This window comes from Triturus cristatus, chromosome 5_2 (assembly GCF_964204655.1).
Source record: "Triturus cristatus chromosome 5_2, aTriCri1.1, whole genome shotgun sequence".
In the NCBI taxonomy this organism is placed as follows: domain Eukaryota; kingdom Metazoa; phylum Chordata; class Amphibia; order Caudata; family Salamandridae; genus Triturus; species Triturus cristatus.
The window spans coordinates 707557223-707585118 of NC_140588.1; the positions used below are offsets into that span (position 1 = coordinate 707557223).

At 42.3% G+C, this 27896-nt stretch overlaps 1 long non-coding RNA gene across 2 annotated transcripts in view; it reads left to right on the top strand.

Moving 5' to 3' along the window:
- LOC146829156 (uncharacterized) overlaps nucleotides 1-27896 on the top strand; it is a 94300-nt gene that overhangs the window by 56910 nt on the left and 9494 nt on the right. The window contains exon 3 of one of the 2 annotated variants that reach the window (XR_014961921.1): nucleotides 9039-9146. The exons of the other annotated variant lie outside the window; for it this stretch is intronic. This is a non-coding gene — a long non-coding RNA (uncharacterized LOC146829156). Of the gene's footprint in view, nucleotides 1-9038; nucleotides 9147-27896 lie in introns of those variants that run through there. 2 annotated transcript variants of the gene reach the window in all.

Sequence of the window (27896 nt, forward strand, 5' to 3'; positions counted from 1 at the left end):
ATGCTCTCAACTGTGGAAACTTTTTTTTTGTTGCTGTTATGCTATGGCTCATCTGAGCGGTTAGTGGTAAGCAAGCTGATTTTGATTTGGCACCGGCGCCCCAGTGCTCGGCCCAGTGGCGTAACAAAACTTGAGGGCCCCCCCTGCAAAGCACAATGAGGGGGCCCCCCCAGCGGCCCAGCCCACCACCTACCACTTTGCCCCACCAACAAAAATAAGCAGTCACCTAAAGCCGTTTTTTCAGCACTTATCTGTGCATACCTCCAACAGCAAATATAAATAGAATGCACTTTAATTGTCTTCTGGGGCTGCCTGATCCATGACTGATAATTAAAGGGAACAAAGACAGAAAAGTCACATTACAAATAATGACATACTTTTTTATTTATAACCCTATTTAGTGCCAAGACGAGGTCTTTCCCGGCTCTTTAAACACATGGCTGGCATTTTTCTTTTGGAAACCCTACTTTATATTCCTTTTCATGAAATGCATTCCCATACTACAGCAGTAAATGTACAATTTATAAAGTAGGACTATTATGAGGCAACTCACTGGTGCAACTAACACCGGCAAGAGAGTGTAGTGCTGTCCGTGTGCGCTACAGCGCAGATGGGGCCCCTGGAGGCTGGAAAACGGGGGCTGCTGGGGGCATAGCTGCCAAGGTTTCAGATTGCCATGTGTGACATTTTCATAATTTCAGTGTAATTATGAGTGAGATTTCAACGACTATGAGTGACACTTTCTTGCGAGTAAAATTAAGCAAAGAAGATGATCAACACATATACATATCAGAAATAACAGAAAATTAGGTGAATGAGAAGTGCAGATGGGCACGGGAGGTGACGGGGCCAGAGAGGCCATGAGATAAATGTGAGAAACTGTTAGAGATGAGGGCAGTGAAAAGACAGACTGGCAAGAGGTGATTAAGGGTGAAGTGGGAAGTTGAATGGGGAGAGTTCAGAAGTTGTAAAAAGGGGTGAAAGAAAATGGCCTGCAAACTGAGAGAGGGATCAGGATTGGGAGAGGAGAGGAGAGGAGAGGAGAGGAGAGGAGAGGAGAGGAGAGGAGAGGAGAGAGGGATGGAAGGGAGGGGTGAGAGGAAAGCGACATGGATAAATTGCTTAACTCTGCACAAGACCGCCAGGGTTTTAATGGACCCCTGCTGCTCCCGGCCAGGGCCAGGTGAGCTTCTAATGTGGCAGCACGTATTCCTGCAGAGTGGAAGGCCCATCACACAGGTTGACTAGACATCTTTCTGATGTTAATTGCTGTATTTTAGTTATAAATTGGTACTGATGGGGTGAAATCTTTCCTCAGTGTTACTGTGTGCAAAAAAAATGTCAAAATAATGAAGCAATTCTATCCCAAAATAACGCGGCATCACATAACATTATTTAAATTTTCTTCCCACACAATTTAGTCAAGCCTGTCGTGTAATTTGGTCCTCACCTGCCTCGTAATTCCAGAAGCCCTGCCTACAGGTTTAGAAATGTTTGTCAGGAGGGGGTGCTTACGACTGAAAATGTTGACAGGGGGGTCTCGGCACCCAAAAGTTTGAAGACCTCTGCCCTATGAGGTGGAGACGGCTTTGTGAGAGGACAGGCCTAGCCCTATTCAGGTGTCAGTGTCAATTCCTCCCACCCCTTTGGCTCAAGAAGACCCATTATTCTGGTGATGGGCCATCAGAATATGCAGGGCACACCTCAGCTTCCTTTGTGTGACCATCTAGAGTGAATCCACAAACAGCCCAATTGTTATCCTAACCCAGACTTGTATTCAGAATACAGGTCGAGGCTCAGAATGGTGAAAGTAAGAAAAATGTCAACTTTCTAAAAGTGGTATTTTCAGACCTGTAATTTAAAAACCAACTTTACTAAAAGGTTTATTTTTAAATTGTGAGTCCAGAGACCCCAAACTCCAATTTTCTCTCAGCTTTCAATTGGAAAATACACTTGTAAGGGGTAACATGGCAGCTCCAATGCTAACCAATAGGAGAGATAGACCTTACTGTAGTGAAAACTGAAATTAGCAGTATTTCACTACCAGGACATGTAAAACACAGCAGTACATTTCCTACCTTTTAAATACACTGCACTTTGCCTATGGGGCTACATGTACTAAAAGTGAAGGTTTGGGCCTGCTAAGTGGGTGCATTTGCCAGGGCAAAATGGCAGTTTAAAACTGCGCACACAGACACTACAGTGGCAGGTCTGAGACATGTTTACAAGGCTACTCTTGTGGGTAGCACAATCAAGCTGTGGGCCCACTTGTAGCATTTGATTTACATGCCCTGGCCACACACAGTGCACTGTACTAGGGACTTACAAGTAAATCTAATATGCCAATCATGGAGATACCAATTACCATTACATTTTACACAGGGAGCACTTGCACTTTAGCACTGGTCAGCAGTGGTAAAGTGCCCAGAGTCATAAGACCAGCAGAAATTAAACACAGCACACAGTCAAAAACAGGAGGTCAGAAGCAAAAAGACAGGGGAAATCACGCCAAAAGATGCGTCGTCTAACACTTGTGTATAACACTATGCAGGATTCTCTCTTAATTGTTCGTGAATGTCGCAAGGTCACTTCTGCTCCACGGCACATGAACATACCCCCCACCTGGTATCTCCCTCACAAGAAAATTTAGAGCCTCATCTTCATCTGCAAGTACTGGTGGTGCCTTACCATTAACCTCTGTATTATCAGATTGTTTCTTGTCCTTTCCTTGTTTCTTTGTCCACTTGCTCTCTAATCTGTGAAAATCACTAAATTTCTGAATGCACTTTAGCAATTCAGCAATGTGCAATCCCATTCCCAAGGATCGCATGGTCACAACTGCTTCAAAATCTAACTGTGCCCTAAAGCTTTTCTGTAAAGGAATACTCTTGATGAGGTCTACTTCGTATTTACCTGCCAATTCTGTCAATTTATCATGTGTGGCAGCTGTGAGTCTTGTGATTTCCTTACTCAGGCATACCAGCGTATTCTCCTGATTTTGATTCAAATGTGAAATATGTACACATCCCCTAATAGACTCTTCCAATACCACCTTCAATTCTGGTACATGTGGGGGTCTCACCCTTTCTTGACTAATAGATACTCTCTCTGTATCTCCTGTTCCTTTATTTTCAGGAGTTTCCTTAAACCATGGGAGAAAGATTCCATCATCAAATGATCTTGTCTCTTTCTGCGCGGATGGGGTTGTAAATACAATCCTCTTTCCTTCTCTATATGATTAAACATTCTGTGGTGGGATACAGGCAACAATTGTGATTTTTACGATGTTGGGATAAAACCCTGTCACAGCTACTCCCCCTACAGCTCCTAGAATAACAGGATTCGGAGCAATATTGATTGGTGCAGCTGCAACAGGAATTGCTAATGTCTGAACTGATACAACTTGTGAACATTGGTGCAGGAACAGTCACAATAGAAGCTGTAACACCTGGAGCAATTCAGCAGTGGCTGCTTTTTCAGCAGTTGCAGCTCCAACCGAAAGTGTTGGAGGTAGTCCCCCATTTTGACATACGTTTGGGCCAACAGGAGCTGTAGCCACTGTACCACTAGTGGTTGGAGTACTTTCTGAATCTGATGTTGGAGTCACATATGGTGATAGACTTGAGGACAACAAAACATCTAATATGTTATCCCCAGAATCACTATCTGTATCTGTTTTCCTTGCGGACTCCTTATCTTCATTTCCCTGCTTCCAATTCATTTAGGCTTGTATGTTGTTATTGCTGGGTACATTCTAGCTCCCTCAACCACACATTTCCTCTGTCTCTGTTGTTCTTCATCCCAGCTAGCATCAGGGTAATTAAACGCTGTTCTCTTTACTCTATTCTGATACTTTTCTTTCTCTTTGGTATGAGCTGCTTGCTCCAAGCATTTAATGCTTCATACTGTGGGGGTCTAGAAGATGGCTTCATTTAATAGAGCAGCTTCCCCTTAAATTTTCAATAATCTTGAAATCAAAGGTACAATTTTGTGGAAATCTTAATGCTCCTTCTTTTTCAGTGATCTTGTGCCATTGACAAAGCCACAAACATGTATGAAGCCCTACATTTGCCTCCATATAGTAACTTGGCATACCTTCTGATGGAGCCTCCTCACCAAAACGGACAGAGACTTGCACATCACCTCTCACTAAATCTGTAAGCTCTTTAAAACATTTCATGATTACAGAAATTCAACAATAAATTAACAAATATCAATTCAATGAATTTCTATGTTCTTGTTGAAGTTACAGTTATAGGCAAATCAATATTCGCTTCCAATCCCAACACAATACTTCTTCATGAGCCTATCACAGTACAGCACCTAATGATTCGTCAGCCAATCCCAGCGCGGCAGTTCGGACCAATTGACCTAACCCAGCCCTGCACACTCTAACGTAATTCTCACTCCTTGCAGCTGTTCAAGTTCCTTTACAATTTTCTTGTACACTAAATTCTACAACTTTAAGTAAGCACAATAAACAAATAACTCTTGCCTGCTTCACACAAGAATTCAAAGTAGTTAATTCATACAAGAAAAATCTGAAATAACACCTTCCGACTTCCTCATATGCACACAGAGAGTTAAATCTCGGCCAGCGGGAAATTGTCTTGACATATAGTTTACGATTTGCGAAATCGGTTCCACAAACACCAATCACTATTAGTATGATCTAACAATTTATTATAGTCGCTATCTGTGCAGTCAATGGAACCTCATGAACCAGCATCACTAAACCTTAGCAGACAAGTATTACCACAATTTATTATTTCTCTATCTTACGTGGGATCTTGGGCTACTCTGAGTCCGATAAAACCTTCAACTGCTCAACATTAAGTGCATGAGCACAACAAAACCATACATTTTTCCAGAACACAAGACACATAACTTCAACATAATAACATAAGTTCAACATAGACAAATATGATGCACAACCCTATTGATACTCACACCTCCACCACTACAACCGCCTTCAGAACTTTGAACTCCATCTGTCTTTATGTTTGGGCTTTGGATTTAAGTGACATGGGCAATTCTAAACTTGGACAATTCATTTCAGCTCCTTTTTCTCTCTTGTGACATGAATCATCCTCCTGCTATCACTTGATAGCACTGGGATCCTTACAGCTCAGTCTTCGGGTGTAATCATTGAATAACCCTTGCCCTTGGTCGTATGGGCTTTTGTTAGTCTACAACAAGAATTTAAAAGAAGCAATCATTTACATTAAACCTTCATAACAATAAAACCCATTTAACGAGCGATTAATGATTTACCTGCTGGTAAGGCTGTTGGGCCAGATCTTATTCCCCTGGAATTTTATAAAAAATTCTTCCCATATTTGAGGGAAGACTTGTGCAATATAATGATCCAAACCCAAAGAGGACAAACACCTCCACAGTCTTGGGAGGAAGCCACTATGGTGGTTTTCCTGAAGAAAGGTAAGCCACCAACTGATCCAGGGTCGTATAGACCAATCAGCCTTATGAATAGTGATACGAAGATTTACTCCAAGATCTTAGAAAATCGCCTCAGCTCAATAATAGGGAAAGTGATCTCGCCTAGACAACATGGATTAATCCCAGGGAGGGGAACGGCAGACCATATTAGGAGAGTATGCACTTTATTCGATGGTACGGCAGCCTCACGAGACCCTATGGCTCTCCTACTGCTGGATGCAGATAAGGCGTTCGATAGGGTCTCGTGGGGTTTTCTTTGGTCAGTATTGGAGAAATTAAACATTGGTATAGGGTGTATAAGGGCTCTACAGGCGTTGTACAGGAATCCTAAGATTAGACTCCGAGTTATGGGAGAACAGAGTGACCTAATAAACATCCGACAAGGAACCCGACAAGGGTGTCCTTGTTCTCCGCTTCTCTTTGCGTTTTATATCGATCCCTTCATTAGAAGACTAGAGCTAAACAGAAGTATTTTACCGATAAAATTGAATGGGTTTGAAACAAAGATTCTAGGCTATGCAGACGACCTGGCAATTACTTCAGCAGACCCCTCTTCAGCTCTGGATGAAATAGAATATGAAGCGGATTGTTATGGGGCAATCTCTGGCTATAAATTAAATCGGGGCAAGACGCAAATTGTGATTAACAACAAGGTAGACATGATAGATTCAAGAGTGACAGATTCTGCCACGTATCTAGGTGTAATCATAACATCAGACTTAACTAAAATAGTGGAAACAAATCTAGGCCCGGTAATCCAAAAATCCAAAAAAGATCTTGACAGAATGAATAATTTACATCTGACAATAGTAGGGCGCTGCAACATTATTAAAATGTTGTTTCTCCCAAAAGTTCTATATCTGTTCAAGACTATCCCCCTGAAGTTTGGCAACAACTGGTTTAAAGAAATGGAGGGAGTAGTCAAACGCTTTATCTGGTCTCACGGGAAAACAAGAAGGGCAATAAAATATATGTCCCTTCCTAGGGATAGAGGGGGCTGGGCAGTACCCGACCTAAGGGCATATTACTGGGCCTCGGTTCTTCAGTACATGCGTGGGTTGCTGGGTGGTACGATCATAGATCAATGGAGGAGCAGAGAGGCTATACCAGATGTTTACGAGCTACTATTAAGTGGTGAAGCACGCAACTGGCTTTTAAGATTCAGCGAGGCAAGTTATTACAAAAAAGTAAAGTTTAAGACGCTAGGGGCAGCTACAATGGTTTGGACTTCAATTCGGAAGAAGCTGGGAGAATGAATTATTATACCCCTTTATTTAAAAATCCTGCCCTACCAGAGGTTTTTCATGATTAAGTAATGAGACAGTGGGATGCGCTCGGAGTCAAAATAATTGGAGATATCACTGATTCTGAAGGCATAATTTCCTTTGAAAGAGCACAAAATCTCTATAATCTAGAGCGCAGAGAATTTTTTTAATACTTGCAGATTAGGTCGGCCTTGGCAAAGAAGCAAGGAGGGAACAAGGCATTTGGAAAAGATGCAGTTATGGAACGATTGCAAGATCTAGAGGGGTGCTCAATAACACAGCTCTACGGGGAATTGAACCAGTATAAGAACGATGATCTGGATAAAGTTTCTGAAAAATGGCGGGCAAAATTGAATATGGAAGGGAATGAATTTGAAATCTCGTTCAAATTGGGGGGTACGGTCCTAAAGGTGGCGAACCTTCAGACCCAACATTATAAAACTATTTTTGAACTATATTTTATACCAGCAAGAATAGCACGCTGGGGGGGGGACAAGCGGTTTTTGCTGCCCGCGCTGTCAAAGTATAGAAGCTGACACAATTCACATGTTTGCCTCATGTCCAATGTTGACCCCCTTGAAAACTGCAATCGAGATTTTTATGGGACAGACCTTGGGCATTCAAATAAGCCTCACTAATGAACTAGTGCTTTTGGGGGTGGCTAGGGATGGGGCCTTTGTAGCTCATCATGAATTTCTCTTTATGGCAACGGCTATCATTAGGATCTGTATAGCATCAGCACTTTTCAACAATGGCTGTCGAGGTTGCTAGCTATACATAGCCTAGAAAAAGGATTATATGAAAAAAAAGGATGGAAAGCTAGACAGCTAGGGAAGCGTATATGGGCTCCAGTAATAGAATGGAAATGTAGGCTGGATAGAATCTAGTGGCAGATAGTCATAATTAGTAGAATAGCATGTTTTCAAGTATTATGTCGCTGAAGGGTGGGTTGGAAGGGAACGCGGTATCAAATTTAATGAATTTGGGGGATCGCTGATTTTCATGAATGCTTATTTTGCTCCTCTTACGAATGGATGAATTGCATTTAGGTTCTATTATTAATTATATATGATCATGGAATTATGTTGGGATGATGTATCATATGTTAATATATCTCATGTTGGGTTTATTCATTTAATTTTTATAACTATTTGTAATAGTGAATTGATCAAAGGATGATGATTATAAAACTTTTTTAAAAAAAACCATTTATCATTTATAATAGTCAATGAAGAGAGTTGGTGTGAGTTAAAGGGTTTTTATTAACAATTCTAGTAAGTTTAATTTGTTTTATTGAGTAAGTATTAATCTTTAGTCATCATTATTACAAATTCAATAATCCATTAGGTGGAATTTTAATACAAGGTCAAATACCAAATTACTGAAGATTACAAGTAATATAGAGATAATAAAGCAAGGTGTTGCATAAAGGAATTTCCGTAGTCTAAATTAAGGACCAGAATTGCATTTTAAGATGGAGTAAAGATGTCAGTACAGAAACCCAATAAAGAGTTCTGATGATAGATTAAGATGCATAAAGCTTTTGTTTTAAGCAAAATAATTTTCAAATTGGAAAGTGTTCTCTGTCATAAATCAGAAGGCATCTTTTGAAAGGAAAAAGGGCTAAAAAGGGAATATCTCCTGAAGAGAGGTAACCCTACAGATCTCAATAATAGAGTTCAAAGCGTTGTCGTTGCTGGAAGCTGCAGTGCCAACCTACTATTGGAGCACAAGCTAATATAAATTTGCTAAAGTATTAGTTGAAACATTTGACACATTCCCCGTTCTCAGCATCCAATCGGATTTCAACAAACCTCTGGAAGCAGGTAAACTTCATAGTTTCTCACGTCTTTATACTACCCCATATAAACAAGTCCTTGAAAAGATGCTTCGTTTACATCTTGCGTTTCAGACAGTTCTTCCCATGAGTCATGCTTCCTGCTATCTGCTCTCCTCCTGGTGAGAACCTCACTATCAGTTGTCTAATACGTAACAAATGCCTATTCTCTAACTAACAGAAGACTTCTGAAAAGTTATAGCATCTGATGCGGGAGAGAAAAACAGAAATTCAGTCTGGAAACAGGCCTTTGAATGGTAATATATAACTCAGTGGTAATATGGCATCAGTAGTTAGGCTAACTTAAGTCAGTACTTTATGTTACTTCACTTGTATGCTTGCAACTCCTATGTATGATTACCTACTCCAAATTTGTGTTTATCATACTGGTTTTATTTTTGCATAGACTTTTGCACTTTTTATTTAAATTCATTTTGTTTACAAAATGTTGATGGTTGGTTGCCCTGCTCTCCCCCTAGGTAAACACGTCAACACATCAAAATGGAAACAGATGAACTTGGCTGCATTACCGAGGCTCAATTAGTAACTAACTGAGTGAAATTCTCTCTCTCCTTATCAGTAGCGGCTCTTGGAGGGAGTGCTGTGGGGCGGTAGGGCGGGGCGGGGAAGGGGCATGGTGGGGGGGTAGTAAACTACGGCGTACGTCCGAACCGAGGTAAGTACATAAATAAATAAATAAAATGAATAACATTGCACAAGATGCAACTCCAAATGGCGATGCAGCGTGCCCACTGCCCCGCAGCACTCCCTCCAGGAGACACGACTGCTCCTTATATCACATTATCTATTTGCACAATGCACTTTCTACCAGAAGAAGAAACATAGGGATTTTATCTGTAATGGTTTTTATGATAGCTTTTTTATTTCTTTTTTATTAATATTTTATTGGAAATTGAAAAAGCGCTTTTAAACAATTGACTGTTATCTATGTGTGCTTCGACGATTTGGATGAACTGAATAAAGGCTAGCTTTCAACATGGAGGACCCTTTCTAGCCCATCTTAGGAATTTTTTCAGAGGTTTTTGTTGTTAATGCTTTGCTGAGATGGAGGAAGTCGTGTGACAAAGTACCTATATGGATCCACTAAATGTGATACTATATATGTGTATTTTAGTGTTTGTAATCTTCAAATGTACTACCACTTCTTTTAGTTTGCACGTTTATGATCATTTGACTGAAATAAAGTATTTACAACAACTGTTTCTATTTTGTATATATCTAAACCTATCTCTGCACTTGTGCATTAGTTTTCAAAACTTGTCAGCAACTTTTTAAATACTGCGAAAGTTGTAACTCCAAACTAAGGATGTGTTTTTTCACTTCAGAGTACTTTACTTTGATTCACCTTTGTGTACATATTCTCACTTTACATTAACACAACCTAAAATCTTTTATGAAATTCGCATTTTTTTCAGGTATTTATGCCCACTAAGTATCCTCAACCAAGCACTTCGGTTTGTGGTAAACTTTGTGATTTCTGAAAGAAAATGTACAATCCTATGTAAAAATGCCCGCAGAAAAAAAACTGTTACTGTATAATGGCTTGATGTAACATGATTCGTTTATTGAACCTAACCTGAGTGCTGAAAAAGTCCACACTGCTGCAATAAGTAAAAAAAATGACAAGGCTAGAAACCCACGGAGTATTAAAGTCTGGGAGCCTTCTTTGACACAAATCTTACATTTTCTCTTCAGATCAATTCATCTGAGAGTAATGATTTATTGATCATGATTGATTAAATAAAACTATTACATGTAATAACAATTCATATGGAAGTAAGTACAAAGATCCAACGGTTACAATTAATATCAATTAATCTGATTAAAAAACACTACTAATTTTCTAAAAGTAAGTAAACACTGCAAACGTGCAGAGCAGACTCCTAACTGAGCGAGTCAAAGTGTTGCTCCAGTGCCCTGCGCAGTAACTTCATGAATAGTATTATTATTCGAATTTGTACAGTGCATGGGTACCCAACCAAGGATTTCCAGCGCTACAATAAGGTACCAGAAACAAAGAAGCAAACTGCTGAGAATGGCAGGGTTTAAAAAAGCCAGGTTTTGAGTTTCCTACATAAAGCATAGGTGTAAGAGAATATAAGAGCAATGCAACACATCCAATCAGCTTAAGACCATAGTAAAGGGGAGATCTAGGCAACGTAAGGCACACAGTGGATTAGCGGGTCTAAACCCATCCCATCAGGATCACAAGCAGCCAAACGGGTAGGGTGAGTCATGATATGTTTAACTAAATGCTGCCTAGCCCTCCTTCACCACTGAAGCTCATGTCAGTATCGGCTATTAAGAGTGTGTGCACCAACAGTCTTTCTCGTAGCCTGATGATAGTGGAGGGCCGGGTATGGTGCACCAGTATTTGTTTTTTTTTTTTTTTAGGACAAACTGGATGTTCAGTGCACTGTTCTTAGGATTCAAGACCCCAATAACAACAAGTCTGTATGTATGTTTGTATGTATTGAGAACTTATATAGCGCGAACTGTCACCCTACGGGTATCCTGGTGCTTCGACTTGAAGATAGCCACCACAGGAGCATACTAGATTATGAGTGGGAAGGCCTAATGTTCAACCCTTGGGAACAGCCAGGTTTTCAGACTCTTCCTAAAGCAGGTCAGGGAATTGACCTGTCTAATATTCTGGGGCAACTCGTTCCATAGGCGTGCGGCAGCCACACCAAAAGCTCTGCCCCCCATCCTGGATCTCTTAAATCTGGTAATCATTAACAGATTTGCATTAGAGGAGCGAAGCTGCCTGTTGGGATTATACCAGGTAAACTTATCCTGCAGTGGAACTGGGCCCAAATCATGTACTGCTCTGTACACAATACAGAGAGATTTAAAACAGACTCTTTGTCTGTGTGACCAGATTCTTGGACTGTTGATTTGGCTGCACAGAACGACCTTTCTTTGCCTTAGTAGTGCAGGGAAAATGCAGAAAATGTGTATTACTGATTCACTTTGACGCCTGCAAAGCCAACACATTTTTCCCTCACTCTTTCTCAGCCACTTAGTAATGTTTTCCAATGTTGAAACGTCCCCGAACCTCAGTGACATAAAGATGTTCTTAAAATGAAAAAGTGCTCGCTAGGTAAGCCTGGCGTTTTTGATCACCCTAGGAATTTATTACCATCCAGGAGTTTGATTTTTTTCTTCTAGCCAGGACAAGGACTTTTGGCACTTGTTGTTCAACTTTTTCAAGCTGCACCTGGGCTGGGGTGGCTGTACGGGTTAACCCAAATGTTTTATCAATTTTAGTGAGCAGTTTGTCCAATAGTGAAGAGTCTCTGCCCAGTATTGTTTCGCTCCCATAGTTGATTGTTAAGAGCAGTTTTGGGCCCCTTAACTTGAGCCGAGGATCCACGCTGGGCCCCCAGAGCAGCTTTATTCTCTTTAAAAAAATTAACAAAAGGGCGACTCCTTTTGTAGGTGACTCTTGACTATAATAGGATAACGAGGTATTCATACTCCAGTTCCTTGGTTATGGTTTTGCCACCTATGTACTGTCTTGACTTATTGATTTTACATCAAATATTACCATTTTGGTCTTGATCTTTGGTCTTTGATCTCCAGATTATTTTGCATTGTATAATCTTGCAATTTGTCAATTAGTCTTTGTAACCCAACCTTATTTTTGTTGAATAGTACTAGAAAATCACAATGAAGTAAGTTGATATTCAAACACCTCCTAATTTAGGAGTGTTAGAAATGGGGGTCTCTATTTGGCAATGGTTTGCACCCTTGTCCATGTAGGGACCCTTCCTTCTAGTCAGGATAAGGGGGATACACTCCTAAAATAACCCCTACTCACCTACTTGGTAGCTTGGTTTGAGAAGTCAGGCTTATCACAGAGGCAGTGCGTAAAGCATTTTTAAATAACCAGCAGTAATACAAACAAATCCAAACAGTTCTGGCTGACCGTGAAGTCGTGGGCCTGCTACGATGTAAGGAAGACCCGCAAAACAGTACCTTTAGAAATGCTAGTCATCAGTGGCCTCGCAATGAGCCTCGAAGAGTCGGCGTCGGCAGGTGTCGGTTCCGAAGGTTGGTGCCGGAGTCGTCGGGCCATTGAAGTCACACAGGTTGTAGATCGAACTCCGTGCGGTTGACGTCAGGAGCACTGGCGTCGGCAGGCGTTGGGGCTGTGGTGTGAAGTACAGCAGTGCGGTGTGTGGTGCCCTCTGGTCGCGGTGCAGGCAGGGGCCCTATGATGGTGTCCAGCGGTGTCGGGGGGACCAGGGCTGCAGTGCAAAGTGGGAGGGTGCTTGTTGCAGTGCTAGCAGGTCATGGTGCAAGCAGCGGTGTCGTTATTGCTGAAGCGCTGTCGTCGGTTGATGAACCGGAGTCGATAGGCCAAGGCTGCGTTTTGGGACAGGGCAGTGCGTCGTCTAACTTACGGGCGGTGCCCTCAAACCACAGTGCAGCAGCGGCATCGATGTCGGCGTGGAGCGGTGGCATCGGGGATATCAAGGCATTGGTGTGAAGCAAGGCGGTGCAAAGTCCTGTGCCCACAGGTCATGATGCAAACAGCGACTCGTTGGTGGCGTTGGGCATTGTCATCGGTGAGACCAGGATTGCGGTGTGAAGTGCAGCGGCGCCCTCTGCAGTGCCATCAGGACACGGTGCCGGCAGCGGTTTCATTGACTGTGTCGAGTTACTTTTTCTTCTGTTGCAGCACAATACACAGTTCCCAGTGCTGGTAGCAGAGGAACTTGAAGTCTTTGCTTTTCCTGAGACCTTTTGAACAGGGGGCAAGCTCTACTGTTGTGTAGTTCCTACTAATCTGTAGAATCTGCGCATTGTTTGGACAACATAAACTAAGGGCTTGGTATTTAGCCTGGTTCCGGACACCCCAGCAGGATATGTTGGCCTATAGAGCAGCTAGCTCACAGTACCACTGCAAGCACCCTTAACTTCAAAGGAGCAAACAGTTTCTGGCAACCAATGAACATGACAACTCTCATTCCTCAGGAATCATGGAAATAGTACAGAATCTTTCGCTCAGTCACTCATGCTCACTTGTTCTCAGAGAAATATACAGAGAATACACAGTGGGATGTTTTCAATCATATTTATTGAACCAATGTTATTCTTGCATAAAATACGTGTGCTGCAATTATTAGGTAATAATCAAAACAACAGTGGGAAACCCAATCTACCCTTGAGGGCTTGGGAATTAAAATAATTCAAAAGGTAACTGTACCTACAAGGGATTTTGTTTATAATACTTAGTCAGACTATTTATACAAATTACTCTATGGTTGAGTTCCAAATGGTAACTAACCTTAGACAAATCAGAAACATCAATTTCCTCATTTAAATGTAACTTAATACATCGAGAACAATTTGAGAATACAGGTGTAAATTTCTCAATTTATATGCATTGAATGACAATAAAAGAACAGAGGGTATAGATTATAATAACAAAAACACAATGACAGAGGTAAACACACTATACATAGACATTGTGACCTTGAAGTCATTTGTGATGACATCTATTTCAGAAATCATATAGGAGGAAAAGAATCTAACAGAACAGAAAACAGTTCCATCCAAATTAAATCATTAAAGAAAATAGAAGAGCTTGTCGACATTTCGGTCTTGTTGGCATGAGTCCATTAGACCATCTTCAGGACGGAAGAAGAAGAATTATATTTGACCCTGGATAAACATAATAAGTTGGTATACGTCTGAAAATCAATGTAAAAGAGAAGAAAGATGAAAGATACACCCGTGTACCAACCATAAAAATTGACCAAGGAATGGTCAACCAGAAAGAATAAAACCAGTGCATACAAAGAAATTGAAAGTCAACCGTGAATTAGCAAACAGAATTAAAGGAAACATCACACCCAAAGTAAAAAATTATGATGTGAAGAAAGACTTGTTAAAAGAATCGGACTTACAAAAGTCTGGTCAGGCATATATCATGAACCAGAGAATTTACTATATATAAAAAAGATTCCAGGTTTTCAACACCGGAACAAATACTTGTTCAATATGCTTGGTGAATATCCAAGCTGTAAACAAAACAACAAATCTTGTTTATTTATCCATATCACATTCAGAATACAGATACTAGCATGTATTATGTCCTCAACTGGAAGCAGTTGCCAGAGACTAAGTAAACCAATAGTCTTCTAGTTATTGAATCATGTCAAAGGTAATAATGCACCAACGTGCGCTAAAACTACAAAACCCACATATAAAGATGATAACTTAGAGACAACACAACAACATCCTCGTGCCATGCTTTTGTTTTTTGGTAACTTTCTACTCCGTCAAACTCTCTATGATTTGGCCAGACCTACAAATAAGCGGTCCTATGACGGAATAACCTTTTTCACTAGACCTGATTTTGCGCATGCCACAGTCGAACGCAGGTGGAGACTCAGGCAGCTCTTTGACCCGTTTCAGAAACTTGGAGCCGAGGTCTACCTTCAGAATCTGGCCAGGCTGAAAATTGTATATAAAGGGACCACACGTAGTTTAGTTTCAGAAATCCAGACCAAAAAGTATTTAGAGGAAGTTTCTGGACATAAGTAGTGAGCGCAATAATATAAAGCATATAATATTGATAGTTCCCCTTGCTCTTATGATCCGGCCCGATAAAGTGAATTAGGCAGCTGCATTGCTACAGGGAACAGGTTTCAATAATCTTAGTGCTTTCTTCTGTTTTTTTTTTCTTGCTGCTTATTATCCCATTTTGTGTTGTTTAGCTTCAGAAGGTTGTCTTAAAACTATTTATATGCACTTCATATCAAACCCATGTCTCTTGTAAACACAAAATGTCGAATTTGTCAATAAAATCCTTCCAAGCTATATTATTCACTTTTCGGAGACCGGCTATGTTCCAAAAAAGAACTCTAACAGTTTTGGGGGATATTGATCCAGAGGCAGAATCAATCGGGCAAGTTTGTTCAGACCCAGGTTGCATATTTCGGCTAGGAGCTCTTGTCTCGCCCAATTCTAATACATCACTAATTGTTAGGGCTGACCCAAGATCCTCTTCACCATATCAGTTCATTTCCCTCGGCTCAATTTTCAGGGCACTATTTTGTTTAGTCAAACCGGCTTCACAGACAGTCTGGATATCGTTACCCTTAGTGATTGCACTCTGATCTTGTCTGGTAAGTAGTCAATCATTCTCGTCCAGTGATTGAAGAGGCCCAAATCTATTAAACACCTCAAGATTATAAAATGGATAATCAATGGACTGTATGGATGGATGATTTCTATTTTGCCATACAGAATGCTTGGGCTGGTAAAAAACAAAACAAAGGGAGAACATTAATACTATTTTTTATTTATTTTGAAGCGTGTAGAGTGCGCGGCTACCTCCAACGGAGGTGTCCCGGCGCTCAATGCGGAAGACAGGAGGTGGAAGCAGAATACCGAGAGTTACAGGTGCTAGGGAAGGCCAAAAAACAGGTTTTTAGAAGTCTGCAGAAAGCAGATTCAGAGTTGGCCTAATACTAGTGTAGGTGATGGTTGCTTCTCGGGCTCTTAATAAGATTTCCCTTACCATGGATGGTGTTCCAAATGAGAGGACGACACAGTCACCTTAAAAACATTCCCACTAATTCCAACCCAACTGATCATCCTCACCATTTTGAAATCACCAAACATTGCACTGGTCAATCCTGTTCTACTCCCTAAATAATATATGGCTTTATTCCTCAGTGAAATCCATGTTTCATTTTCCCCAGGAGGGGGGACTGGAACATTGGCTAAAATTACGGTAAACGGTGCGGCGGCTGGGGGCAAATTTAAAGTCTGTGAGCTGCTTAGGCTTACTGAAGGATAATTGTGTGTCACACGTGATCTTGATGTTAAATCACATGCCTGTCTGTCGCCCAGATGATTTCCTGACATTCTTATCGCTTTTTTGCTAGTCACCCATAATATATATACTCCCCTTTTGTGAGGCCAAACTCAGGTTTTCAAGAACTTTCTTAACACCTGCTCCAATTTTATCCAACCGAATTGTCAGGGTGCTAATAGACTGTTTAACAAACTCAGTTAGATCTTTTACTAAGCTAGCCGTATTCTCGAACTCAATAGAGGATACCTTACATTTATTTTTTAAACAAGAAGTATTTTCTGCGCCTATTTTAGACTGGGTTTTATCGTTAATCTTAGGTATTCTGGCTTTAGGTGGGATCGTGTGCGTTTCACTCAGGGAAAAATCAGGACTCTCTGGTCTTAATGGGTTACAAGGTTTTTTAGAGGGAGGTAGAGAATCGATATCCAGATCACTAGTGGAAATGTCATCTGAAACAATCTGGATACAACCATTTTTCACTTGCTTCGCATTTGTATTACCCAAACTATAATTTTCATCTACCCCCCTATCAACTAGTGAAATTACTTTGTCATTAGATAAGGTCACCAATGAGTCCACATTTAATGTTTCTTCTACTGATGAAATCTGTTTTTCGAGAACACCTACAGCCCCAGTAGGATAATTAAGCAAAGTCATATTTGCATTTTTAGGCTTACTCAAAGGTTTCAAAGTGGGACTTGCTGTTGTCTTTCTTTTCCCCATCTTATTCACCCGGTCTCAGTCTCAGTTCAGGTAAAAAGTATGTGTCTTCCTTGTGACTCACATATACAGGGGGTGAAACTTCTGTGTTACGTGTCCGGAAGCAGTAACCTTATGTTTCGCAATTTACTCGGAGAACGAATCGAAGAGAGGGGGCCCAGCCCGGCCTCTTTCAGTGGCTGATGGGCGCAGACGGTTTCGCCCTTGGCCCGGGCTTGGCCCAGGCGTGCCTGCACGCGTCCCGCGCTGCGGCAGCCAGTGCTGTTTTTTATAGCACCTCCAGGTGCTCTCCGATGCTGCGCGCGGCTCCGGCGGCGAAGACTGCTGGGCTTTGTGGTCCTAAGGGCAAGCGTGGGCCTGAGGGCAAGCATGGGCCTGAGGGCAAGCGTGGCCAAACAGAGCAAAAGAAAGCGGGTCCCGCGTTGCGGGAACCCGCACTGCTTTTTATAGCGCCTCCCGGCGCTCTCTGATGCTGCGTGCGTCTCCGGCGGCAAAGACTGCTGGGCCTCGTGGGCATGAGGGCAAGCGTGGGCCTGCGGGCAAGCATGGCCAAAAGACAATCTTTTTAACAGTATTGGATGAAGAATGGTAAGTGCTGACAAAAATCCAAGCCTCCGTGTCCTGTTCAGTACTGGTTTCTAACAGGGCCTCTCTTGGGGATATTCTCTACCCATGAGTTTTTTTGTGAGGGTCTGAGCTTGTTTTTTAAAGTCTCGTACATCAGAACAATTCTTTCTTATTCATAAAAATTATCCCACGGGCAGGATCTCTCTGGCAGTCTGCCATTTTGTGCTGTGATGGGGACATCAAGGAAGGAGGCAGTATGTCTGTTGGTCCTCATAGTAAATCTTAAGTACGGATGTCTACCATTGAGCTATGTGAGGAAGGGTGTTGATGTTTTTTTCATCTCCATGAACATCATCAATATAACGCCGCCATACGTGGATACCGTCAATGTAAGGGTTGTTGGCCCAGATGTTTTCTTCCTCAAACTACCGTACATAGAGGCAAGCTATGCTTGGGGCAAAAGTACTCCTCATAGATGTCCCATGGCACTGTAGGTAGATCTGGTCTTCAAACGAGAAAAAAGTCTATGTCAGTGTGGAGGTTACTGCTGCAAATTATCTCTGCAGGCCAGACATAGAACTGTGAATGGCTTTCAGGTATGCTACCATTTGTTGCATTTGGCAAATAAGGCCCTGGATACCATGCAGTAGTGCAGTTTGGCCTATAGAGATGCTGCGTAAGAGGTCAATAGCCTCCTCAATCAACGCAGTCGGGGTGACAGGAGCAGGGGGCGAGGTGCCTGTGGCAAAGGAGACCCCCACCCTTTTAGGGGTGTGGGTTTGGCCAACTGGGGGGGAGAGGGAGGGTGGAGATAGCTCTGTGGGTGGAATGCAGGTGGCAATGTTCCTGTAGGGTCCGCCACCACTAGGGACAGTCCCTTCACAATCGCAAAATCCTTGTTGCTTGGAAAATGGATGAAGCTGTTGATGTGTCTCATCAGTGAAGAAAGAACTTCTTGTAGCACACCACTGACAGTTGGTTGTGACATTCCACCAGATACTGCCACTGTGTATTGGAATGATCCTGTAGCCACAACATGGAGTACTGGCAAGATTAAAACCATTGGTGTTATTGCTGTGGTATTCCTATTGTGAAGCAGAAGATCTGGCTCCAGCTGATGACATAAATCACAAATTGTTTGCCTATTCTATCTGATTTTTTGGTAATATCCCATTCTTCCATGGTGGCAAGTTATGGAAATGTTCTGAACACTTGAGTCTGTCATCCCCTCACTTTCCCTGGGTTCATATGTCTGCATTTAAAATATTCAAAATGTTGTAAGTGTTTGATGAAATATGTTAAATTGAAACACACATTGTATCTAGTTTTCAATAATAATACATGTTTTAACATATTTATACACAACATTATTTAAAAACTGACTTGTTTATATGTTTATTTTTTTTTCAAATGTGTGTATAATACATTTAAGGTTTAAATCTGTTTTTATCTTCACAACTTCTGCTCAACACAGTAAAAAACTCCCTATTAGTGGAGGATCATCCCCCCCCTATAAGCGCCAATAAAGAGCGTAACTTTTCAAACAAAAATTCCCACTCACCCAACACCTCTTCCTTCCCGAGTACCAGTAGCCATGTGACTATGCAGAACTGAGAGTCTCAATACAGTATCACTCAATGAGTACCCTCCGCTTCCTCAACGGGGGTCGTGTTTGTGAGTCGTAATAACAGTAAGTAGCCGGGGCAAGTCAGCTCCCTGAATTCTTGGGACAGCAAAGCTATAAAGGGTCACCAGAGAGTTCTGTATGTGTCACCCTGGGCTCAGAGAGTAAGGGTGAGCTTCTCCATTCCCAGAACGAACCAAAGGTACTGAAGCCATCCTAGGTGTGTTGGTGGTTCACCAAAGCGATAGAATAGTCTTGTGAGTGGCCCCTAAAGCTATGCTGATCTGGCGCCACCTACGTGGGTCGGGTTTCTCCTATGTAGCCTGGCGGGGGTCATATACCAATAAGTGACGATTTTCACTGCCGTTTCAGTGCTAGATGTACTATAGGCAAAGTGTCTTGCTCTATAGAAGACGCTGTGCACTCCTTGTGAGAGTGCTGTCATCCCAGTTCCGCCTCCCAATGCCGCTGAGCAGGGGATTTGTCCTTGGTCTGTACAGGCCAAAGCAGGACATACAGTTCTGTAATGAGGTTTTTGTCTGATTTTTTGCCCAGGAGCCATTTTTCGTATGGCATCTAAGCGCCCTTTCTGACCACCAGATGTAGCAGCCAGTGTCTGATCAGTAGATAGCTGAACCATTCATCCTCAGGGATGGAATAGTCCCTCTGAAGATTGTCAAAAGGATTGGGTCATCCTGATCAAAGAGGTGCCCTGCAGATCGCTCCATGTCAAACTCAAAAGGCCGACCCAACTCCGGGCGCAAAGGCGGGGTTGTCAACCACCGGTGTCAGAGGAGAGGGAAAGCTGGTTAACTTCCCTTTCAAGGTGCATGAGTCCCACACCTTCAGCAGAGAGATCGTGACTGAGGAAATAGAAAGGCTAGGCGCCCGATGTGCATGCTGAAGAAACTGAACTTTCCCTAATGAGGTCCTGGCTAAGGCCCTACCCATAAAATGTCATGGTGTTTCTGACTCTGCTCTAGACCACTCAACCAGGTAACAAAGCTGAATCACCTGAAAATAAGGAGGCAGGCATGGCACCTCAAGTCCACCCTCCACCTGTGGGAGCCAGCTTCATTCCCTACTCATTCGGGCGTTTTCCAGCCCATATAAAGTGGTGTAGTGCAGCCTGTAAGGCAGGGATTGTGCCCGTTGGAGGGGCCAGAGGCAATGCCCTAAATAGAAAGAGTATCTTAGGAAGGGTAGCCATCTTCAGGGCTGCAACGCTGCCTAGCATAGATAGCAGGTAGTGCCACCAATGATCCAGCTCAGCCCGTATTCGATTAGTCAGTTGCCGGTAATTGAGATTGTTCGTTTTCTCCGGGGGTTGAGGCAAGTTGTACTCCCAGGTATAGGATGGAGGCCGTTGCCCTGTGTATTGGATAGGTCTGTTTTAAAGCAGCCAGTGTAGTGGGCGGGACAAAAATATTGAGGTCTTGTGACTCGTGAAGGTTCATGCGAAATCCCGGCGCCTCGCCGAACTCCCCCAGCTCCTATAGGAAGTGGGGTAGGCTCTCACTGGGGTTGTCTGGCATAACCTATACATAATCTGCATATAGACTAATGCGATGTTCCTCCCCGCCAAAGGGGACCCCTTTGATCCCCGGGTAATCTCTCACATTTTGTACGAAGGGTTCCATTCAGCTGATAAAGGAGGGGCGAGAGCAGACAACCTTGTCAAATGTCCCGGCGTATGTCGTGTACATGTGTGTGGCATTTCAAAAGAAGCTCACTTGCCTCCTAACACTGCAGCCAACAGCATCTCCTCAACATTTGCTGCTGTTCCTTGTCTCTGAGAGGTATGATGTCCGGGAAAACAGGTGACAGGCCCTCAGTCTTTTCACCAGAGGAGCTGGATTTGCCGCCTATGGAGGTCCTGTCCCTGTACAGCCAGCTGTATGGCTCTCCAGAGGAACAGGTACATGTTGAAAATTAATATGTTTTTCAGACTGTTATTTCTTTTAAAAAAACATACACTGGACTGTCCCTTTTAGTTCCTGTATGAAGTGTAGTGATGAAAGTGAAGTTTATTTTTTTCTAAATTACCTAGAACTATGATGGTTTATTTTTCAACACATTATAATTACAGACCACCACAACTTAGTATGTGTTGTGTGCTTAGGCACTATATTTTATTTGGTATTTTATTTGGTGTGTATAGATATGTAGATATAGGTATGTTAATTTGATGATTTCATGTGAATTCTACAAAATTAACATCATTTTAATTTAGAAAACACATCATATTTTTAATACAAATTATTACATATATATATATATTTATTTTTTTAATACCAAATAAAATGTATATTTGCTATTTGTATTATCCCACAAATCTGTCAGCCTAGATCAGGTGTCCCCACCCAGTCATCCAGAGTAGCTCACAGCCTTGAGTTAATTTTTAAAATAGCAGAAGGTCATATTTACCTTCAAAGGTTAAGTGAAGGCTGTGTTCATTTATCATTATTGTCATCAGGCTGCAGGTAGAAGGGCCTGATAATGAGCAGTGCACAGTCAGAATCTTGCCCCAGCATGGGGGTGGGTCACAGAGGTGAATTACTGAAGCGCTGAAATAAAAGACCGGGTCAGCTCAATATTGGAGCTGTGAACAAAATGATGTTTCTGAATGCTTTGAAGTGGGAGAAATTGAAAATGGAAACTTACCTTAGTGGGAAAGTTAACTCTTCATTTCAATTTCCTTCTAATTCAAAGTGTTGCATTTACAAACAGAAGATCCCTTACTCCCAGTGGCCAGTAGACATTGTGCCAGAAGTATGACAGGAAAAATGCAGCTATTTTGTAAAAAGAGAGAAATTTGAAGTCCAAAGAAATGTTCCATGTTATGAAGTTTTAGGCAGAATATTTTTCTGCACTTTAAATTTGTCCCATTTAACCAAATAAAATGGTATGTTTGTGTTATTCATGTAACGTGTCACACATGGCGAAAGGTATGTCCTGTGCTGCAAGTACATATGACCCAGGCTCTCAGTCCCCCAGACAAATATGTCCCATTCATACGCACATATGTTCAGACATCCTCCAATGATCGCACGCTCTCATTGACACATATAGCAGCCCTTACATATTGCTCTTAGTCTTAGTATGTTGTTCAAAACATAGTATCTGGCTCTATGGACATGGGCGTAGGGGTGCCTGGTAACAATGCACAAGTTGTTTAGCCTTCAGTAGCTCTCGATGAGTTGATCAGAAGTAGGTCTTAATTAATCTTAATACAGAAAATGTTGTAGACACCTGGCCTAGATGATGTCGGTGGCTTGGATTAGTGTGATTTTCATGTGCCCGAGTTAAGCCCGGTATTAATTAGTGTGATTCTTGCATGTACGCATTCCCTTTTCCAAAATTTGCCTTCTCTTAGCGTTTGACACACATCATGCATTCGTGACAGTTGGACTGATTTTACAGAAACACCAACCTTGCTGACACTGAGCACTTCGTGAGAATACTATTGATGGCACTGATGAAACGCCTCTCACGTGCATAATACAAATGTGTCATCCATATGGCGATATAGCTATCTGTAGAACACAAACAATGGTTGCCTGATCACAATCTCGGCCCAAGGCAAGGATACAATTTTCCCTATATAGCCTTTTGTTTCCTAACATAATCAGATGAGATACTTCTTCTGATAGTCACATGATGCTGAGTTGAGCTGCCGCCAGCGATCAAACCATGAACCCCTCACTCCAGAGTTAGCCACACTGGTCGCTGTGCCATACCTCTCCACTTCTCTTATAAGGGACATTATAAGGTGCAGTTGTAACAAACAGGTCACGGTTATCATTGTGTCAGGTGTGATGCTCCGTCACAATTGTGAAGGATGTTACGATGGCCCTATTACTGGTGACATTGCATAAAATGCACTTATGATACAGTGGATGTTCCAAATGCCACATTGGTGATTTGGTATTGTAAACAAACAATAAAATAGCATGTAAGCCAAAATGACTAGAAGCATTAGAATAAATGCCTACATTTTTATTAAAATCACCCTGAACCCCCTAATGGCCTGCATACTTGCGGTGGCCTATCTCCAGCTTGATGGGCAGTTGAGAGCCAAACAGCAGAAACAAGTGGGTAAGTTCTTTTTGTAGTTTTTCATGTTACATAGCGCTTTTCTTTTACAGCAAAGGAATTATGGCATCAACATAAAGGTTGACTCCTGTCCAATGTACAATTAGAGTTCTTGGATGTGTAATTTTTGCCCAAGGTGTATGACGATGTGTTTTGTATATGATTTTGTGGAAAATTATTCCACTATATTTCTGGTCAGTAGCAAAAGACTGTTTTGAGCAGACAGATGCCTGCCTAAACAACAAATATACCTGAGATTGTTATGTGTTATAAGAATTAATTCCTATTTGTAAAGAGCAAACATATCACCCATTAAGGGTTTCAAGGCACTGGGGGCCGTCAGGGAGATTATGTGAACTATTGCCCAGAGTCACATGATGCTGAGTTGAGCTGCCGCCAGCGATCAAACCATGAACCCCTCACTCCAGAGTTAGCCACACTGGTCGCTGTGCCATACCTCTCCACTTCTCTTATAAGGGACATTATAAGGGGCAGTTGTAACAAACAGGTCACGGTTATCATTGTGTCAGGTGTGATGCTCCGTCACAATTGTGAAGGATGTTACGATGGCCCTATTACTGGTGACATTGCATAAAATGCACTTATGATACAGTGGATGTTCCAAATATCACATTGGTGATTTGGTATTGTAAACAAACAATAAAATAGCTTGTAAGCCAAAATGACTAGAAGCATTAGAATAAATGCCTACATTTTTATTAAAATCATATCACAAATATGTTTAGAACCAAAAAGACTCCTTCACAAATGTGCATGTAAGCCTGTCTGTTTTTTCTTTTAAAAGAAATTGTTTGGCATACATTTTTTGAAAAAACAGACAAATGAGTACACATTAGTGACAGAGTAACACATATTTAAAAAATGTATTTTAAATGTCCTTTGTTATGTCCAGATGCTAAATCTATGATGAACAGAAATAGGATACTCAACAAGACCTTTGCAGATGGAATATATATATATTGGGGTATCCCACCTTGAAAACTCAAAAACAGGCACATTTCTTGCCTCATTATGAAATTGTAGGAATACATCAAGGTCTGATCTGGTGCATATTGTGATTCGTATTTTAACATTTGAATCAGAAAATGTATATGGATCAGTGTAAGAAATATTTACTGTGATGTTGTACCAATTTGTAACTAAAGTGAAAACCAGCATATATTTTTGCAATGTTTTTACAATAGGAAAAAAACTGGGAATAACGTAATATATTTTGGAGTCAAATGGAAAAATGTTTTGATCTGTATTAAAGTGGATTAGAAATGTATCAAGCCCTATGTATTTACTAATGCTGTAGAAAACATTTACAAATCCCCTAAAAATGATTTCTTAATTTCTTCTACAGCAGAAGTGAATACATAGGGCATGATACATTAATAAGCAACGTCAGTGCTGAACCCATTCAATATTTTAAACCTTTGAAAAATACTTAAGTTACTTTTAGTGTTATCATTGTGAAATGCCCCAAAAAAGACAACATGCTTTTCGATTCCCCATATATTAGTACAACATTTGAGTAGTTGTTAACACACATTGATTCATATTTGTGGAAATTTAGTTCGTAACTGAACATTATCTGCGCCATCTTGTCTCTCTCCAGCGCCGCACGCAGAAACACACGGCGGCCATTTTAGACACCATGGCCCCTCTCCCCGCTCATTGCCGATCGCCAGCGCGTCCCTCTGGCACTGCGAACACCCCCCCCCCGCGCGCCGGCCACCCCCGCTCTCTCACACATGGGCCATAAACCCTCTCCTTCTGCGTGACCCTGCCATGGAACCGCATCCCGCGCCTGATCAACACCTCCTTTCATCCCATACATGGTCATACATCCTTTTGATAACCCCCTTCCTCTGCGCCCGATTGTCCGAGCCGATCCCAGGTCATCACCTAGCCCTGCGGATGCAGTTTATTGCCCCTACTGTAAGGGAGACACCCCACATCAAAGGGATTACAGTCGATCCACACCCCACCCCCTGAGACCCGACCAGCCGCACACACCCCCAGGAATTGACGGAATGTCCAGCTGTGTGATAGCCATCTCCTACGATGGGTGGGGTGGGGACTTCTACTGTAGATATGTGTGGGAACAAGCTTGAAGTGGGGATTCCAAGGATGTCTTTCCGTACATCAAAGTCTCAACAAGAATGTATCACATGTAATAAAGCAATAAACCTGTGTATAAAAGGCCAGGCCTCAGAGATGAGGTTAGAGCACCTCGAGACGATACCTTGCTGTCCGATCTGATGTGTTCTGCTCCGACGGAATAAAACTTTGTTTCCTGCCTTCCAGTCTCCGGCGCGTGCCTCTTTTGTTGGTTAATCATCGAATGGTATAAGAGGCGATTACCGCCAGGCAATACTTGAAAGGTTATCGACTGAACTGCCGCTACCATTTAACAATTGGCGTCCCAAGCGTGGGGCCCATCAGCGACACGTGGATCCAAAGAGAGAGGTCCCGACGACAGAGTGAACGACTGCAACGATCGGGAAGAGCTCCTACCCGATAGACCCTCGTCTGGCAGCCGATCATCCGAACTTCACTGGTTCCGAGCAGACCTCTCTCGAGTGATCTACGGTCCTGACTGGGAACCATCAGGAGTGCCACGGCAAATACGGAGAGTAGAGGACGATCGGGCGCTGGAGACGGAAGACGAGAAACTGTCCATGCGGTCCGGGTAAGGTCGTGTAACACGACAAATTGAAACGATTGATTGATTGATTGAAAATACTAGTATTGCTTATTTGATTGTTCTTTTTGAGATATTCACTGCCTACAAACGGGGAAGAGTAGAAATACTCTCTCTCCCTTTGCAGATAGTGAAGGGTAGGTAACGCAGACTTTTGTCCCCCTTTGTAATCTGTTGTGCCTATTTTTCTCCCCACTGATTGATTGTCCGAACATTGATTGTTTTTGACGAATAGTGCTCTGTGAGATATTCTCTGTTTGCAAATAACGTAGAATAGAAATATTCTGTCTAGTCTTTGCAGATAGTGAAGGGTAGGTAACGCGGACTTTTGTCCCCCTTTGTAATCTGTCGTGCCTATTTTTCTCCCCACTGATTGATTGTCCGAACATTGGTTGTTCGATATTGGTTCTTTTGAGGTATTCTCTGCTTACAAATAACGTGGAATAGAGATATTCTGTCTAGTCTTTGCAAGCAGTGAAAAGATAGGTAGTGCAGACTTTTGTCCCCGTTGTAACCCGTCATGCCTATCTTCTCCCCACTGATTGGTAGTTGGTTCTGCCCGGACCGCTTATTAGAGATGAACCATCCGGCTCCACTGGAAGGCACCCCTAATAAGGACATGTTTACTAAATATGGACTAGTCGCTGTAGCTTATAGCAAACTATGGCATAAATATACAAAGAAGGACTCCGAAAGTCAGTGGCCACTGATGGGATCCTTTGATGACCATAAAATAGAAACACTAGAAATAGCTCTACGTAGCAATAAAACGACGCCCACTATGCTCGACAGTATCGGCATGTGGCTCAAAGAAACAACGCAACGGAAAAAGAGAGAAGAAGTAAAGGCAGAAAAAGAACTACGAAAGGCAGCTCACCTTGCCGCCAGAAAGTTAGAGGAAGAAATAAAGAAGAGAAAGGAAGCTAAACAAAAACAAGAATCTGAAACGTCAGGCCAGTGCCCTGTTAGGACCCCCTCTACGCTCTACCCTGAGTTGCCTTCCAAGCAACGGGCGAACGATGAATTGCTATTAGGTCCTCCGATCATCTACATGCCCCCTCCATACGCTCCCTCCCAGCCTATAGTGCAGCACCCACAACCCCCGAACGCAAACGAAAGCAGTACCAGGGCCTCGGCCCTCTCGGCCTCCGCGCCGGCCGAGCCTCTTGTACTAAACACAACGTTAGAAATAACGTTAGATGACCCCGAGACGAGAAAGAAAGATTCCGCCAGAATGAATCGGCTAACAAAGGATGAACGAGCCGGAATCGATAAGGTAGCGAGAACACTAGTAGAACGGAAGGAAAGTGAGGAATATGTGACAGATACGTATAACTCGTATGCCGACAACCACAGACGACACTTTGTCGTACGACTCTGTTATCACACTCTGAATGCCTATGAGGATAGGTACCAGGATAAAGGTCCCGAAGGCTTAGCAACCTTGTATAGAAAGGTTGATATTGGGGAAGGGGGAGAGGGCGATGTAACGGACCTCTTCACACGTACACTCAAAGTCTTCCGACATCTTAAAGAACACAGGCAGACGACCAAGATAGAAACCCCCATAGCGACTGAACCCCAGGCAGGAAAAGCTGATACCATGATGCCCATCAAGGAAGCATCTCCTTACTGGGTCCCCCCACGAGGTCAGGGAACACACGATGACATCAACCACCAAGATGCGAAGGGAAGGGTTGTATATAACTGGGTCTATCAGCCATGGGACCGACAAGACATCCTGACCTTTAGAAAAACCCTAC